We start from the raw sequence: 17,018 nt of genomic DNA, 5'->3' as shown, positions 1-17,018 counted from the left end.
TTCTGTCTTTTCTAATACAAGGCTTGACCACTGGGGTAAAATTGTCAAAATGTAAAAAGGAGATAATTAAAAAATAAATAGTACCTAAGTAGTATGCTAAAATATACATGGGGCAAGATCATCTTTGCATTTTATCCTTGGATGCATTCTGGACCACCTTAATCTTTTTTTTTTTTTTCCTAAGACAGAGTCTCTCTCTGTCATGCAGGCTGGAATGCAGTGGCACCATGATGACTCACTGCAGCCTCCACCTCCCAGGCTCAAGTGATTAATCTTAAATAGTGCAATTATTCTATTTAATCACAAATGTCAGCATCTCTTTTCTTTAGTTTTGGCACATGATTTTCACCTTTTATCCTCTCTCTCTCTCTCTCTCCATGCTTCATTATATTAGTTCCCTAGGCTATCACAACAAATTGACACAAACTAAATGACTTCAACAACAGCAATGTATTCTAAAACAGTTCTAGAGGCTAGAAGTCCTAAATACAGTGGGGCCACACTCGCTCTGAGGTCCCTAGAGAGAATCCATTCTGTAGATCTTCCAGCTTCTGGGGGCTGTCAGCATTCCTTTACTCATGCCAGCATTCCTTTTCCCCAGCTTCTGGGGGCTGCACCACTCCAATCTCTGCTCCCTGGTCACATTGCCTCCTCTTCTGTGTGTCAAGTCTCCCTCTGACTCACTCTTAAAAAAACATTTGTCAGGCCAGGCACAGTGGCTCATGCCTGTAATCCCAGCAATTTGGGAGGCCGAGGAGGTCGAATAACTTGAGGTCAGGAGTTTGAGACCAGCCTGGCTAACATGGTGAAACCCTTCCTCTAATAAAAGTACAAAAATTATCTGGGCATGATGGCAGGCGCTTGTAATCCCACTCCTCAGGAGGCTGAGGCAGGAGAATTGCTTGAACCCGGGAGGCAGAGGTTGCAGTGAGCAGAGATCTCACCACTGCACTTCTCCAGCCTGGGCGAAAGAACAAGACTCCATCTCAAAAAAAAAAAAAAAAAAAAAAAAGAAGAAGAACATTTGTCATTGAATTAAAGACCCGTGAGTATATTTCAGAATAAGCCCCTTCCCTTAAAGTCCTTAACTTAATCACAAGCATTGCCATATAAGGTAATATTCACTGTTTAATGTGTCATAATATTCAAAGATTCCAAGGATTAACGCGTCACATATCTTTTAGAAAAAACTATTCGGCCTACTAAACTCGATGAGTCTTCATCTACTAAGACTCAGGCCAAGTCAGATAAAAAGCTTTATAATATTCCATACCTCTCTCTACACGTGTTAAAAACAAGGAGAAAGAGTTTCTCTTAAAATTTTAAGTTCACTAAAAATAGAACAAAAGCAGAAACAATTGAGGTTTTTGTGGTTGTTGCTGTTTGTGTCTTTATTTTTAAAGATTCTACTTTGTACCATATACGCATGGTAAATTATTCATTATCATATCTGCTCCTTTTTTTTCATTTGAAGTAATCATATTCCATGGAAAATATTTAAATTCCCAGGCATTGTTAGTTGTAGAGCTCATAAAATGTTCAATGCTTCAGTGAGTTGCAAATTGAAAACAAATAAATTCTTGGAGAAAAACTTGACAGTATTCTACACACTTTGCTCTTGATTGATGTCATGTGGTGATTCCAATAAATGACTTTTTTCAAACAACTTAAACTATAACTGATTTAAGTAAATGGGTGTGCAATGGTTCTTTCTTATAGATCTCATCTGCTGAGATGCTATACACAGAATTTCAATCATCTTACCCTATGATTTTTCAAAGGTATATAAGAATGAATAATAATACTATTATTATTCTAAAAATAAAAATAATTATATTCATTATTCTAAAAATAAATTTTTGTTTATTATTAATAAAATCACGTTATAAGGATACATTTATTTATTTATTACAATCATGAAAATATTTAGAATGTACCATTTTCTAGGTAGTAAACTAGTGCTTCACATATTTTTGTTCATTTAATCTTTATTTTTATAAGTCAGCAACTATACACATTATTTTATATTATTTATACTTTATAAAATATAATAAAGACATTTTAAAATATATATCAAATATATAATAAAGTATTACATTGTAAAATACCATATTTTATAAAGTAGATGACTATCAATATAGTCATTATATAGATGAGTAAACTGAGGCATATTGTTTCTGTAAAAACCTCAAGAGAGCACATAAAATAAATGCTGCAGACAATGAGCCAAAACATCATACTAAGGATTTTGCTTCCAGAAGCTGCACTCTTAACTACTAGGCTCTAATGCCTTTTTTTATATAAATGATATCATATTGTTCTCTTTTGATCTGGCTTCTATTAATTAGCATATTTATTGAGATTAATCTATTTATAGTATGGATGAAAGTTTCATTTATTGCTTGTAGTATTTCAAAATATGGATATATCAAAGCTTGCTTATTCATTTATCTGTTAATGAATATTTGATTGTTACATGCTCTTCACTATTAGCCCCTCTCTCCCATAAAAAAGTGCTGTGAATGTTTTGGTACAAGTTTTTTATGTACATATACTTTCATTTCCCTACAAATTGATTGGCAGTCATATGATAGGTGCATACCTCAAAATATTTTAAAAACTGACAAGCCTTTTTCCAGAGTCATTGTACTAATTTCCATTACCATTAGCAGTGCATGTATGTTGGTTTTCCTCTATAGTTTTGCCAACACTTGGCATGGCCAGCCTTTTTAACTTTAGCCATTCTTTTTTCTTTCTTTCTTTTTTTTTTTTTTGAGATGAAGTTTCACTCTTGTTGCTCAGGCTGGAGTGCAATGGCACAATCTCGGCTCACTGCAATCTACACCTCCCAGGTTCAAACAGTTCTCCTGCCTCAGCCTCCCAAGTAGCTGGGATATAGGCACGCATCACCATGCCCAGCTAATTTTTGTATTTTTAGTAGAGATGGGGTTTCACCATGTTGGTCAGGCTGGTCTCGATCTCTTGACCTCAGGTGATCCACCCACCTTGACCTCCCAGAGTGCTGTGATTACAGGTGTCAGCCACTGCGCCTGGCCTCTTTTTTTCTTTTTTGAGATAGGTTCTTGCTCTGTCACACAGGCTGGAGTGCATTGGCACAACCATAGTTCACTGCAGGCTCCACCTCCTGGGCTCAAGTGATTCTCCCACCTCAGCTTCCGAGTAGCTGGTACTACAGGCATGTGCCACCATGCCTAGCTAAATAGAGACACCATGCCATGTCTTTTTCTTTTTTGTAGAGACAGGATCTCACTATGTTGCCCAGGCTGCTCTCTAACTCCTGGGGTCAAGAAACCCTGCTGCCTTGACCTTCCAAAGTGCTGGGATTACAGGCTTGAGCAACTGTACCCAACCCATTTTTGACAGACACAGATTAATTCCCTAATGACTAATGATATTGAGGATCTTTCCATGTGTTTACTTTCTATCTACATATGTTCTTTAGGGAAGAAGTATTCATTTAAGTCATTTGCCTACTTTTATTAGAGTTGCTAGATTTATTATCAAGTTTTGAGAGTTCTTATATTTTCTGGACACAACTTTTTTGCCCGACATATATTTTGCAAATATTGTTCTCAGTAGTGTCTTATATTTCTATTTGTTTTACAGTGTTTCCTGAGGAACATATGTGTTACATTTTGATGAACTCAAGTTGTCAATTTCTACTTTGATGAAACATGGTGTTTGTGTCATGTCTAAGTAGTGTTGAGGTCAAAGACTTTTCTATATTTTCTCCTATACGTAATTTTTCTTCCTTTTTTTTTCACTTTGTTTTTACATTTTACATTTAGGCATATGATCTGTACTAAATTAATTTTTGTATCATGAGTTACGTGTTAAAGTTCTACTTTTTGCATATGAGTATCTAATTGTTCCAGCAGAATTTGTTGAAGGGCTATCTTTTATTTACTGAATTACCTTTGTATCTTTGGAGAACACCAATTTACCAAAATTCTGTACATATAGTTCTGAATTTTCTATTATCTTCCAATGACATTTCTGTCTATCTTTATGCCAATATCACACTATTTTCATTACTGTAGCCTTATAAGCTTTGGTATTAGATTGTGCTAATCCTTCAAAAATATTCTTATTTTTAAGAATTATTTTGGCTATTTTAGACTCTTTGCATTTCTACTGAAGTTTTAAAATTAGTGTGTAAATTCCTATAAAACAATGCCTAATAATATTTTAATTGGGATTGTATTGAATCTATATTTAGGGATAATCACATTTTACCATGTGAATTTTCTAACCCATATTCATATTACGTCTTTCCATTTATTTAAGTCTTCTTTAACTTTCTGCAGTGGTTTGAGTTTTAGTGTACCAGACTCTCACATCATTTGATAGATTAATTCCTAATTCTTCTACATTTTTCATGATATTATTAATAGTACTTTTATTTTAATTTTTTATTGTTCATTGCTGGTATATGGAAATATTAGTTTAATATGTTGCTTTTTTTCTTTTTTATGTTGCTAACTCACTTATTATAGCCAGCAGTGTTTTTGTAGATTTCAGTGGACTTTCTACATAGACATGCCGTCTATAAATAAAACCAATCTACATTTTCCTTTCCCGTCTGTAATTCTTTTGTTTATGTTTTTTGTCTATTTTACTTGGTAGAATGTCTAGTGGAATGTTAAAACAAAGTGCTAAGAGTTAATGGACTCATCTTGTTCCTGAAATAGGGGGAAATAAACTGATTTTTCTTCTTTAAGTGTGATGCCAGCTATTGTTTTTACATAGATATGTTTTATTAGGATATTCTTGAATTTCTTCCAGACAGTAATAACTTAGATCTTGTTTTATTGATCCAATCTGCTTTTAAATTGGTATATTTAGACCATTTATATGTAATGTGGTTATGTGTGCACATATATATATATTTTTTCTTTTTTCTTTTTTTTTTTTTTTGAGACAGAGTCTGGCTCTGTTGCCCAGGCTGGAGTGCAATGCGATGATCTTGGCTCACTGCAACCTCTGCCTCCTGGGTTCAAGCCATTCTCCTGCCTCAGCCTTCTGAGTAGCTGGCATTACAGGTGCCCGCCACCATGCCTGGCTAATTTTTTGTATTTTTAGTAGAGACAGGGTTTCACTATGTTGGCCAGGCTGGTCTCGAACTCCTGACCTCATGATCTGCCCACCTCAGTCTCCCAAAGTGCTGGGATTATAGGCGTGAGCCACCGCACCTGGATATTTTTAGTTTTAAACCTATTATTTTGCTTTTGCTTTCTATCTTTCCTGAAGGAATTCAGAACCAGATATCCCCAAACATGCCACTTTGGCATATTGATTTTTTTGAGTTAAAGACACTTGAAAAATAGCAGATGCAAGAAAAATACTCTGATTTTCCTTTAAAGCACTCTGATTTTCCTTTTTCTTAAAAGTAGGAGGTAAAATTTCTACATGAAAGTTGCCCTCTTTATACAAGAAGGAAAGTAACAGTCTCATCACCCAGGATGAGAAGTTGAGGCAAGGGAAACCTGTACAAACAGACCTTGTTAAACCAACCCTTATCCTGTTAATCACCTCTTCACCCAATTAACTACACTAGTTCCAGCTCCTTTGTCTTGTCATATTTCACAATTTACTACTCTGTGTCTACTTCAGAACATAAGTGATTATGTCATGGAGTCTTCCTTCCTTAAGGAATCTCTCATGCCACATAATACATGTATTAAATAAATTTGTATGCATTTTCCTGTTGATCTGTCTTATATCAATTTAATTCTCAGGCTTAGCAGAGGAAAAAAAAAAACTAAGAAGATGGTAATAAAATTTTGCTTCCCCTACCATCCCATCTGTTTTTTGCTTATTTTCCCTCTTGTTTGCCTTCTTTTCTATGAATTAAATATATTTTATGGTTTCATCTTATCTCCTTTTTTACTTGAGAATTAAAACTTTCTATATTGTTAATTTTAATGGTTGCTTTTGAGTTTGTAGTATACATGTTTAACTCATCACATTCTACCTTCAAATTATAATATACTACTTTACATACAGTATCATGAAGTAACATTTTCATTATTTTATCCTAACTGTTGTTCTGTTATTGTCATGTAATTTATTTTTATATATGTTGTAAACTCATTATAAATTGTTATTATTCTTGCTTAAATTAGAGGTTAATAATGTTGTTTTCTTCTCTCTCTCTCTTTTTTTTTTTTTTTTTTTTTTTTTGAGAGAGAGTCTAGCTTTGTACCAGGCTGCAGTGCAGTAGTGCCATCTCAGCTCACTGCAACCTCTGCCTCCCGGGTTCAAGCGATTGTCCTGCCTCAGCCTCCCGAGTAGCTGGGATTACAGGCACATGCCACCACACCCAGCTAATGTTTGTATTTTTAGTAGATACGGGGTTTCATCATGTTGCCCAGGATGGTCTCAATTTCCTGACCTCGTGATCCGCCCACCTCAGCCTCCCAAAATGCTGGGATTACAGGCATGAGCCACCAGAACCAGAAATGCTTTCCTTAAAAGCTAAATATTTTAGGCTTGTGTGCCATTAGGCTCTGTTACAACTACTTAATTCCACTTTTGTAATTCTATAGCATCCATTGATAATACATAAACAAATGAGCATGAATGTGTCTCAGTAAAAATTTGTTCACATAAACAGGCAGTCCACCCATGAAGCTATAGCTTGCTGACCCCTTGTTTAAACAATCAATTGAATTCAAACAGAAATAAAAGGATCTTATATATTTAACCATGTTGATACCATTTCCAGTGCTTTTCATTCTTCTATGTAGATCCAAATTTCCTTTTGATATTATTTTACTTCTGCCTGAAACATTTTCTTTAACATTTTTTATAGTGTTGTTTTACTGGTGATGATTTCTTTCAGGTTCTAAGTGCCTGAACAAAATCTTTATTTCACCTACATCTTGAAAGATAGTTTCTCTGAGTCTACAATTTCCAGCTGACAATGCTTATCTTCCAGTACTTTAAAGATGTTGCTTCGTTATCTTCTAATTTTCTTTGTTTCCAATAAAATGTTTGCTGGCATTTTTTGTTCCTCTGTGCAAACCATGTTTTTGTCATTGGCTGCTTTGAGAATTTTTCTTTATCACTAGTTTTAAGCAATTTTATTTTAGTGTATTTTGTGCACAAGACAAGGATGCCCTCTCTCACCACTCCTGTTCAACATAGTATTGGAAGTCCTTGCCAAAACAGTTAGGCAAGAGAAAGAAATAAAGGGTTCCCAAATAGGAAGAAAGGACGTCAAACTATCCCTGTCTGTAGATTACATGATCCTGTATGTAGAAAACTTTATAGGCCCAAAAGCTTAAGGCCCGAAAGCTCCTTAAGATGAAAAACACTTTTGGCAGAGTCTCAGGATACAAAAAGAACATACAAAAATTACTCGCATTCCCATACACCAACAAGAGTCAAGCGGACAGCCAAATCAGGAATGCAATCTGATTCACAATTGCTGCAAAAAGAATCAAATACCTAGGAATACAGCTAACTAGTGAGGTGAAAGATCTCTGTAAGAACTAAAAACACCAAAGATATCAGAGAGGATGAAACAAATGAAAAAACATTCTATGCTCATGGATAGGAAGAATCAATATCATTAAAATGGCCATATTGTCCTTATTTTCAAGTATGCTATTGCACTCTATGACTGATCCAAACTCCTGCCAGATATAATTCTAAAAATCTGTTTGTTAATTTTATTATTTTATTTTTGGATTTTTAAATGCTGGGGAATTGGGAGATATGCACAATTGTCTTTGCTTTGTCCACAAAATTAAATGTGTATTTGGGTACTTATAGGACACTATTTGTAAAAACATTTATTTCTTCAGACATTGATGGTCTTGTCCCAGTTATTAACAACATCTACATGTTTAAGAATAAATTTTCTTTTCTATCTACTTCTTATTCCATTGAAAATTACCTTTCTATCCTCCTACTCTGGAAGTCTTTATGATTCTGTCCTAATCATTAGTATCCCATTTCTTCTCCAAGAGATGTCTATCAGTAGAATTTCTCCATTAATATAAGTTGATACTTCTATGAAAACTTTAAATCTCAAGTCTACAGTATTTCTAGTTCTAAAAAATATTTAAATTAGTTCTTTAATTATTTCCATCTTTATGTTTACTTTCCTTTTTTTCTAGCATTTTAAACAACTTTACATCAACAATTCTTTATCTTCACTTTACCTCCCTTTACCTTTCTTCATTTTTTCCTAGCCATTGGATTCAGAGAAAATTATTCAACTTTTAAACTTCAGACTTGCTAGATCTATATTTAACTATGTCTATTGTTCTCTTCAGAACATCTGTTGAGTTTTTAATCCAAGAGCTATTATCAGTATTTTCTAAAATGCAACTTCTTCTTGCATGTCTCTGAAGATATGAATTACACTTAACTGTAATTACATTTGTTTCTTGTCTTAATTCTGATTCTCTGAAATTACTTATTCTGTTTGCTAGGTTTTGTATCTTCTTTCTTGTTTTTTTAAAAGTTAGGTGACAATATTTTACATGGGTAGTTTTTCTGTTAATCATAGCTTATCTCCAATGATTAGGAAAATAACAACTACGAAGTAGGACAAAGTAACCTGGTTTCTTGTGCTTTAGCATTGCTGCTCCCTGTTCCTTCCTGGTTTTGTTAATTACCTGAGACTCTGCCCTGTTGATGTTAGTCAGATTCTAAGACTCACCTTGCCAAGCAAGCACTGCTTTGTTATTCCAAAGTGAAGTTCATTCTTACTGGAAAACAGTCTCTGCATCTTTTACCTCATTATTTCCCTCCTTTCATATTATGTTTCTTCCTTTACCAATTTTAATGGAGCTTCCCCTTTTTTGTCTCTAAGATCTCCTTCTCTATCTCAAAAACAAAACAAAAAAACATTATCAGCATTTACATATACAACAGAGAGCTTCATTGATGTGGTTTGGCTGTGTCCCCACCCAAATCTCACCTTGAATTCCCATACGTTGTGGGAGGAACCTGGTGGGATGTAATTGAATCATGGAGGTAGGCTTTTCCTGTGCTCTTTTCCTGATAGTGAATAAGTCTCATGAGGTCTGATGGTTATTATAAGGGGGAGTTTTCCTGCACAAGCTCTCTTTGCCTGCTGCCATCCATGTAAGATATGACTTGCTCCTCTTTGCCTTCCACCATGATTGTGAGGCTTCCCCAGCTACATGAAACTGTAAGTCCAATTAAACCTTTTTTCTTCTGTCAATTGCCCAGTCTTGGGTATGTCTTTATCAGCAGCATTAAAACAGACTAATACAGTAAACTGGTATCAGTAGAGTGGGATGCTGCTGAAAAGATACCTGAAAATGCAGAAGCAATTTTGGAACTGTGTAACAGGCAGGGGTTGGAACAGTTTGAAGGGCTCAGCAGAAGACAGGAAAATGCAGGAAAGTTTGGAACTTCCTAGAGACGTTTTGAATGGCTTTGACCAAAACGCTGATAATGATGTGAACAATGAGATCCAGGCTGATGTGGTCTCAGATGGAGTTGAGGAACTTGTTAGAAACTAGAGCAAAGTTGACTCTTGTTATGTTTTAGCAGAGACTGGCAGCATTTTGCCTGTGCCCTAAAGATTAGTGAAACTTAGAACTTGACAGATGAATTAGGGTATCTGACAGAAGAAATTTCTAAACAGCAAAGCATTGAAGAAGTGACTTGGGTACTTTTAAAGGCATTCAGTTTATAAGGCAAGCAGAGCATAAAGGTTCAGAAAATTTGCAGCCTGACAATGTGATAGAAGAGAAAAACCCATTTTCTGAGGAGAAATTTAAGCTGGCTGCAGAAATTTGCATAAGTAACGAGGAACTGAATGTCAATCCCCAAGACAATGGTGAAAATGTCTCCTGGGCATGTCAGAAGTCTTCACAGCAGCCCTTCCCATCAGTCTCAGAGGCTTAGAAGAAAATGGTTTTGCTGGGCCCAGGGTCCCCATGCTGTATGCAGTGTAGGGTGTTGGTGCCCTGCATCCCAGCCACTCCAGCTGTGACTAAAAGGGACCAAAGTACAGCTTGAGCTGTTGCTTCATAGGGTGGAAGCCCCAAGCCTTGGCAGCTTCCACGTGGTGTTGAGCCTGTGGATGCACAGAAATCAAGAATTGAGGTTTGGGAACATCTGCTTAGATTTCAGAAGATATATGGAAACACCTGGATGCCCATGCAAAAGTTTGCTGCAGGGATGGGGCCCTCATTGACAACCTCTGCTAGGGCAGTGAGGAAGGGAAATGTTGGGTGGGAGCCCCCACACAGAGTCCCTACTGGGGCACCGCCTGGTGGACCTGTGGGAAGAGGGCCACCATCCTCCAGACCTCAGAATGTTAGATCCACGAACAACACCATGTGCCTGGGAAAGCCACAGACACTCAACACCAGCCCACAAAAGCAGCCAGAAGGCAGGCTGTATCCCGCAAAGCCACAGGGGCAGAGCTGCCCAATACCATGGGAACCCACCTCTTGCATCTGCATGATCAGGATGTGAGACATGGAGTCAAAGGAGATCATTTTGGAGCTTTAAGATTTGGCTGCCCCTCTGGATTTCGGACTTGCATGGGGTCAAGAAATGAAAAGCATAAAAATTGAAAAGTGAAAAGAAAAAATATTTTTATTCACAGGACATATATATGTATATTGTATATGAAGAAAATCCTAATATATTTATTTAAAAAGCTGTGAATAATAAGAATCAAATTCAATAATGGTGCAGAATGTGTAGAATGCAAGGTCAATACACAAAATACAATATGTAAAATTAATGGAATTTCTAAATACTAGAAATAAACAATTGAGAATACATTTAAAAGTAAAATTTTAATGGTATAAAAATAGTTAAGAATAATTTAAGTGAAACCTTTAAAAATCTTTCACACTAAAACTTTTTAAAATTTCTTGTAGAGAAACATTACAGAAGACCTAAATAAATGTAAAGATCTACCATGTTCATAGATTTGAAGATGCAACATTGTTTGATGTGAATTCTCTGGAAGTTAATCTTTAGAATCAATGCAGTAGGGGCTGGGCACGGTTGCTCATGTCTGTAATTCCAGCACTTTGGGAGGCCAAGGTGGGCGGATCACAAGGTCGGGAGATCAAGACTATACTGGCTAACACGATAAAACCCTGTCTCTACTAAAAAAAAAAATACAAAAAAATTAGCCAGGCATGGTGGCATGGGCCTGTAGTCCCAGCTACTCAGGAGGCTGAGGCAGGATAATTGCTTGAATCTGGGAGGCTGAGGTTGCAGTGAGCCGAGATTGTGCCACTGCACTCCAACCTGGGTGACAAGGTGAGATTCTGTCTCAAAAAAAAAAAAAAAAAAAAAAAAAAAAAAAAAAAAAAAAAAAAAAAAGCATGAATGCAATCTATAGTTTGTAATTTATTGACTACAATGAATTCTATATCTATTTACTACAACTCTGTAGTAAATTGTGGCAAACATTTTGAGAGAAATTCACAAACTGTTTCCAAAATTTGTTTGGAAAATTCATAGGACCTAGAATTTTGAGAAAAAAATAGAGCCAATTTTCAGACATCTAAGAAAGCTGCAGTATCAAAGCATCATAACACAAAAATAATAAGGATAAAGAAGGGTTCAAAATTAGACCTCCACCTATGCAGTAAATTAAATGTTTATAAGGGCATGTAGATAATTCTGTGGGGAAAGTAAGTCTTTAACAAAGGCTTTTGAAATAAATGCATTCTCATATTAAAAAAATACATGCATCAGTCCTTTGTATACACAAAACTAATCCAATATTTTTAATGTAGGCATAAAAATGAAAAAGCAGAATTCAGAAAGCTTTTAAAAGAAAAAAATTAAACAATATCTGCGAGCTATTATAATAGGAAAAATATTTCTGAACAGAGAAAGCACTATCATAAGAGTAAAAATTGATAAATTGTAGATATTAATTAAAAATGTATCCTAATAAAACTGCAAAATGTAAGAAATTACAATTTTAAGCCATAGACTGTGATAAATTATTCCATATATGTATGAGAAAAAAATTGCATGTTCAAAAAGCACAGAGTACTCCTGAGATCCATTAAATAGTTATAAGAATCTTGAACAGGTATTTCACAAAACAAGAGATACAAGTGACTTATAGGAATGTGAAAAGATGCTCAATGTTATTATATAAGGGGAAATGCAACCAAAAGGCATTGAAACTGGAAAGACTACCATTTAAAATGATAATACTAATATTGGCAAATATGTGGGGAAACTAGAAGTCGTGTCTATTTCTTGTGAGAGTGTAAAATAGAACAACCGGCTGGGCTCGGTGGCTCATGCCTGTAATCCCAGCCCTTTGGGGGGCCGAGGCGGGCGGATCACGGTGTCATGAGATCGAGACTATCCTGGCTAACACGGTGAAACCCCGTCTCTACTAAAAATACAAAAAAAAAAAAAAAAATTAGCCGGGTGTGGTGGCGGGCGCCTGTAGTCCCAACTAATCAGGAAGCTGAGGCAGGAGAATGACATGAACCTGAGAAGTGGAGCTTGCGGTGAGCCCAGATCACGCCAGTGCACTCCAGCCCGGGCGACAGCGCGAGACTGTGTCTCAAAAAAAAAAAAAAAAAAGCGGAACAACAGCTTTGAAAAATAATTCGCTTCTTAATAAGGCCAACATACATCTACCCTATAGCACAGCAATTTCAATTCTAGAAATTTATCCAACAAAAATAAAAGCATATATTTACACAAAAACCTGTTTGAGAATGCACCTAAGTCCTTTATTTGTAAAAGCTAATTCTGAAAGCAATCTGAATATTCACTAACAGACTAATGAATAAGCAAACTCTGACAAATACATAGGCAACTCAGAAATATGAGGAAAAATAAACAAATGATACACACAAATATTTGGCTAAATCTCAAATATTTATGCTAAAGAAAATAAACCAGATACACACTCACACACACATCCTGTAGGAATTCTCCTTATTGGAATTTGAAGATGAACAAAATTAATCAATCATGATAGAAATTATAAGGGTTTAATCCGAGTTATTTGGGATGCTGAAGCCGGAGAATCGCTTGAACCCGGGAGGCGGAGGTTGCAGTGACCTCACATTGTACCACTGCACTCTAGGCTGGGTAACAGAGTAAGACTACGTCTTAAAACAAACAAACCAAAGAAATTATACAGGTTTGCCTCTGAAGAAGAGAAGAGAAGTTTGAATAAGCACAATAGTATTTTCTAGATTTAGTGTAATTAGGTAAATATATCAATTAATAAGAAGTACGAAACCACATTTTTGACACGTTTATTATATTTAAAATATAGCGCAATAAAATAAGGTTAGGAAATGATTGCATATTACTCTCTGAGAGGAAGAATGTTATCTGTTGGTAGAATTAATAAAGTTACTCATTTCTTATAAGAAGTAAAGATATATTGGCCGGGTGCGGTGGCTCGCGCCTATAATCCCAGCACTTTGGGAGGCTGAGGCAGGCGGATCACAATCTCAGGAGATTGAGACCATCCTGGCTAACACGGTGAAACCCCATCGCTACTAAAAATACAAAAAATAAGACGGGCATGGTGGCGGGCACCTGTAGTCCCAGCTATTCAGGAGGCTGAGGTAGGAGGATAGCGTGAACTTGGGAGGCGGAGTTGCAGTGAGCCGAGATCACGTCACTGCACTCCAACCTGGGCTGCAGAGTGAGACTCCGTCTCAAAAAAAAAGAAAAAAGAAGTAAAGATATATCTATTAACCTGTATAGGTATATATAAGCAAAAAACAACCATTCAACTTTTGTGGGCATAGTAGTCTGTGTCAGGCATTTTTGTATAAATCATAAACATTTATTTCTCATTCAAATAATAAATATATTATCTCACGGTTATAAAGGTATAATAAGTACAATTTTAAAAAATAGACAAACTTTTCTGAATATTTCCAGTACAGTGGTATATCATTTTTTTCCAATAGAATAAATAGAAAAATACTCAAACTCTGGGTAATATTTTGCAGAAAATGAATTAGTTACACTTATTCAAGTTGAATTATTCTAGTTCCTCAATTTTATATTCCAGAAAAATATATGCTGACTATATTTTTAATGCTTTTTTTATTAGAGAAGTTTGTTTATTGATATGTACATCGCTTTTACTAATTCAGTTTTGAGCAAGGTGTGACTCTTTATTCAATTTTCCAAAGAGTTCCAAACCAAAACTTGTGGATTTCCAGTTGATCTGTATATCACCTTGCTACCTCTGGCTTTTTTCTCTCTAATACAGGTATAAGAATAACATTTAACAATAAATGATTTGTGAAGCCAGTTGAAAAATGTTCATGCTATATTAATGAACTTGATAAAATGCATTAAATTTATGAATTTCTACAGGTTTGTTAGTGCCTGGAATCTATAGGTAGAGACACCCATAAAAAAGTCTTATAATATAAGCTATATAACTTAGTGAAAAATCAATAAGGCATACTAATGTTTGCATAGGATGACAACCTGGTCATATTAATTTTTCTGAGAAAATAATCTCAAATGAAAAATCACTTCCCTAAAGCATTATTTGTTTTTATATCAGATTTATTTCAGTTCAACCAACATTTATTGCATGCTCTAAGTATTAGATATTGTGATTGGTCCTGGGAATGCTAAGATAAAAATTTCTCCTTTTCTAACCTTGAATTCACAGAGAGGTAGAAGCAAGAGAAGCATAAACATATAATTTCAATGCAATATGGTAAGTAAAATGATAGTGGTACTTTTTCTGAATTTTCAGATATCAATTATTTATTTATAAACAGTTCTTTAGAGGGTGATTTATTTTCTCTATAGACATCAACAGGATACACTTGCCTTGTGTGGCAAAAATAAATTAATTTTAGCTTTGTGCAGATACATCCTATTGAGTTACAAAGTGATGCTATCAAACACCACTGACAACAACAAATTCAGGATTTATGGCTCTCTTTGTCTCTGTTTCTCTCTCCTCTCTCTCTCTCTCTCTGTGTATGTATATACATATATGTATATTATACATATATGTATAATATACATATATAGTTTAGGATACACGTGTATTTATATATAATTTTATTTTTTAGAACAAAATTAAAAATAAAGTGTCTTTAAATGAAAGTCTGTGTTTGTAACACAATCTTATGACATCACCATTAAAAAGGCTATTCAGAACACTTCCTCAAATTGAAACTATTACCAATACTGAGTTAAATATTTTAGGACTACTTCATTATCTAGGAAATTTGAAAAGCAAATTAACTCTTTGCTCAGAGTATTGTGATACCATATCTTTTATTGTAAAATAAGATATTAATTATAAAATATTGTCAAATTTCTGAAAAAGTGTTTATATAAGTGTTAGGAATATGTTTAGCCCTGGGAGCCATGTGTTACTTATCATTGTACAGATCTTCTTGCTGACACAACTGGGTATGGTAGACGGCCTGATAGGATTAACTGCAAGTAAAGCAGAAATTATTAAAAACAATATTGAGGCCAGCAAGGTGGCTCATGCCTGTAATTCCAGCACTTTGGGAGGTTGAGGCAGGTGGATCATGACATCAGGCATTCAAGACTAGCCTGACCAAGATGGTGAAACCCCGTCTTTACTAAAATTACAAAATTAGGTGGGCATGGTGGTGGGTTCCTGTAATCCCAGGCTGAGGAAGATAATTGCTTGAACCCAGAAGGTGGAGGTGCAGGTTGCAGTGAGTCGAGATCACACCACTGCACTCTAGCCTGGGTGACAGAGTAAGACAACGCCTCAAAAACAAAAACAAAAACAAAACAAACAAACAAACAAAACTTAAATTAACTGGATGTTAAATGTGGTTTCTTTACATTTACCAGAATTTCAGCCAAGGTCCTAATGGCCCCAAATAATAGGTGCTACATTATCAAGCAGATATATCAAGAGATTGTGATAATGTTAATGAAACCCCTTTGCTAATCACTCATTTCCAAAATTTATATTTTCAAAGGGAATTTTGTACAGAGTTCCTAAAAAAAGGGATCACGATGCCAGTGTATTGCCTCACTGATTGCTAAATGAAGAGGACTATAATGAAGCATTCAAAGAACGTGATGTGCCTCTGGGGCAACTGAAGGATTGCTATCTGACTTATGCATTTAAAACCTTCGAAGTGGAAGTTTGTCTGGAATGGCTTAGGCAAACAGACTGGGTTGGATTGAGAATTGAATGTATACATAAAATTTGGTTTGGTCAGATGAGAACACCAAATGTGGTAGCTAGATCACCGTTATTTATGAGATTTTTATTGGGTTGATTTGTCTTGAAAGAATCAAATCTAAGAGAAATGTTTGGAATGGCTAGATGATCCTAATAGAAGAAATCTTACAGGTCTTTACTGCTAAAGCTAAGGAGATGAGAGTAAACAGTAAGTGGCCAATTCAAAGAAGCATGGACTATGTTGAAACATGGACTATAGCTGCAATTTCCCAGTGGTGCAGTTTTCAAGCGTTTTACCCCAGGAAAGAAAAAAATAAATAAATGAAAAGTAGCCATTTCACCATTCAGAGGATAGATACTGTTGCCCAGTGAAAACTACATGAATTATGTAATAGTTTTATGCTTGTTTCCCCCACTCACCATTCCAAAACTGTAAGACTTCAAGATAGAACAGGAGGTATGAAATTTTAACAGCACATAAAAAATAGTGAACATTCTATCCCCGCACTTCATTGCCATTACTAAGGCTAAGGCAGGACTGAGTTTAGAATGCAGCAAAGCTTTGAAATATATAAGAGATAATATCTCTAATATTCAAATGCACCATAAACTCAAAACTTAGAATCAATCCTACTTTTAAAATACTGAATGTGACAAGAAACGTTATAAAATTTTCAAGATATCAGTATATGATAGAAAGAGATGTATTGCTTTAGCACAAATCATTCTACAAAAAAAATTCTTCTAAAATGAATTACTTCTCCATATCCTACAAATTTTCTTTCTTTTTTTTTTTTTTTGAGACAGAGTTTCACTCTTGTTGCCCAGGCTG

At 35.3% G+C, this 17,018-nt stretch overlaps 1 long non-coding RNA gene across 2 annotated transcripts in view; it reads left to right on the top strand.

The window, feature by feature from the left end:
• The window catches only part of LOC134808107 (uncharacterized), a 27,569-nt gene extending 11,043 nt beyond the window's left edge, over positions 1-16,526 (top strand). For both annotated transcript variants that reach the window (XR_010150340.1, XR_010150339.1), the window contains exons 2-3: positions 14,669-14,716; positions 15,978-16,526. This is a non-coding gene — a long non-coding RNA (uncharacterized LOC134808107). The remainder of the gene's footprint in view (positions 1-14,668; positions 14,717-15,977) is intronic.
• Positions 16,527-17,018: the final 492 nt, after the last annotated feature.

This window comes from Pan troglodytes, chromosome 14 (genome assembly GCF_028858775.2).
Source record: "Pan troglodytes isolate AG18354 chromosome 14, NHGRI_mPanTro3-v2.0_pri, whole genome shotgun sequence".
NCBI lineage: Eukaryota > Metazoa > Chordata > Mammalia > Primates > Hominidae > Pan > Pan troglodytes.
Note: the sequence above shows the minus strand (reverse complement) of the source record. Positions and strands in the feature narration are given on the sequence as shown.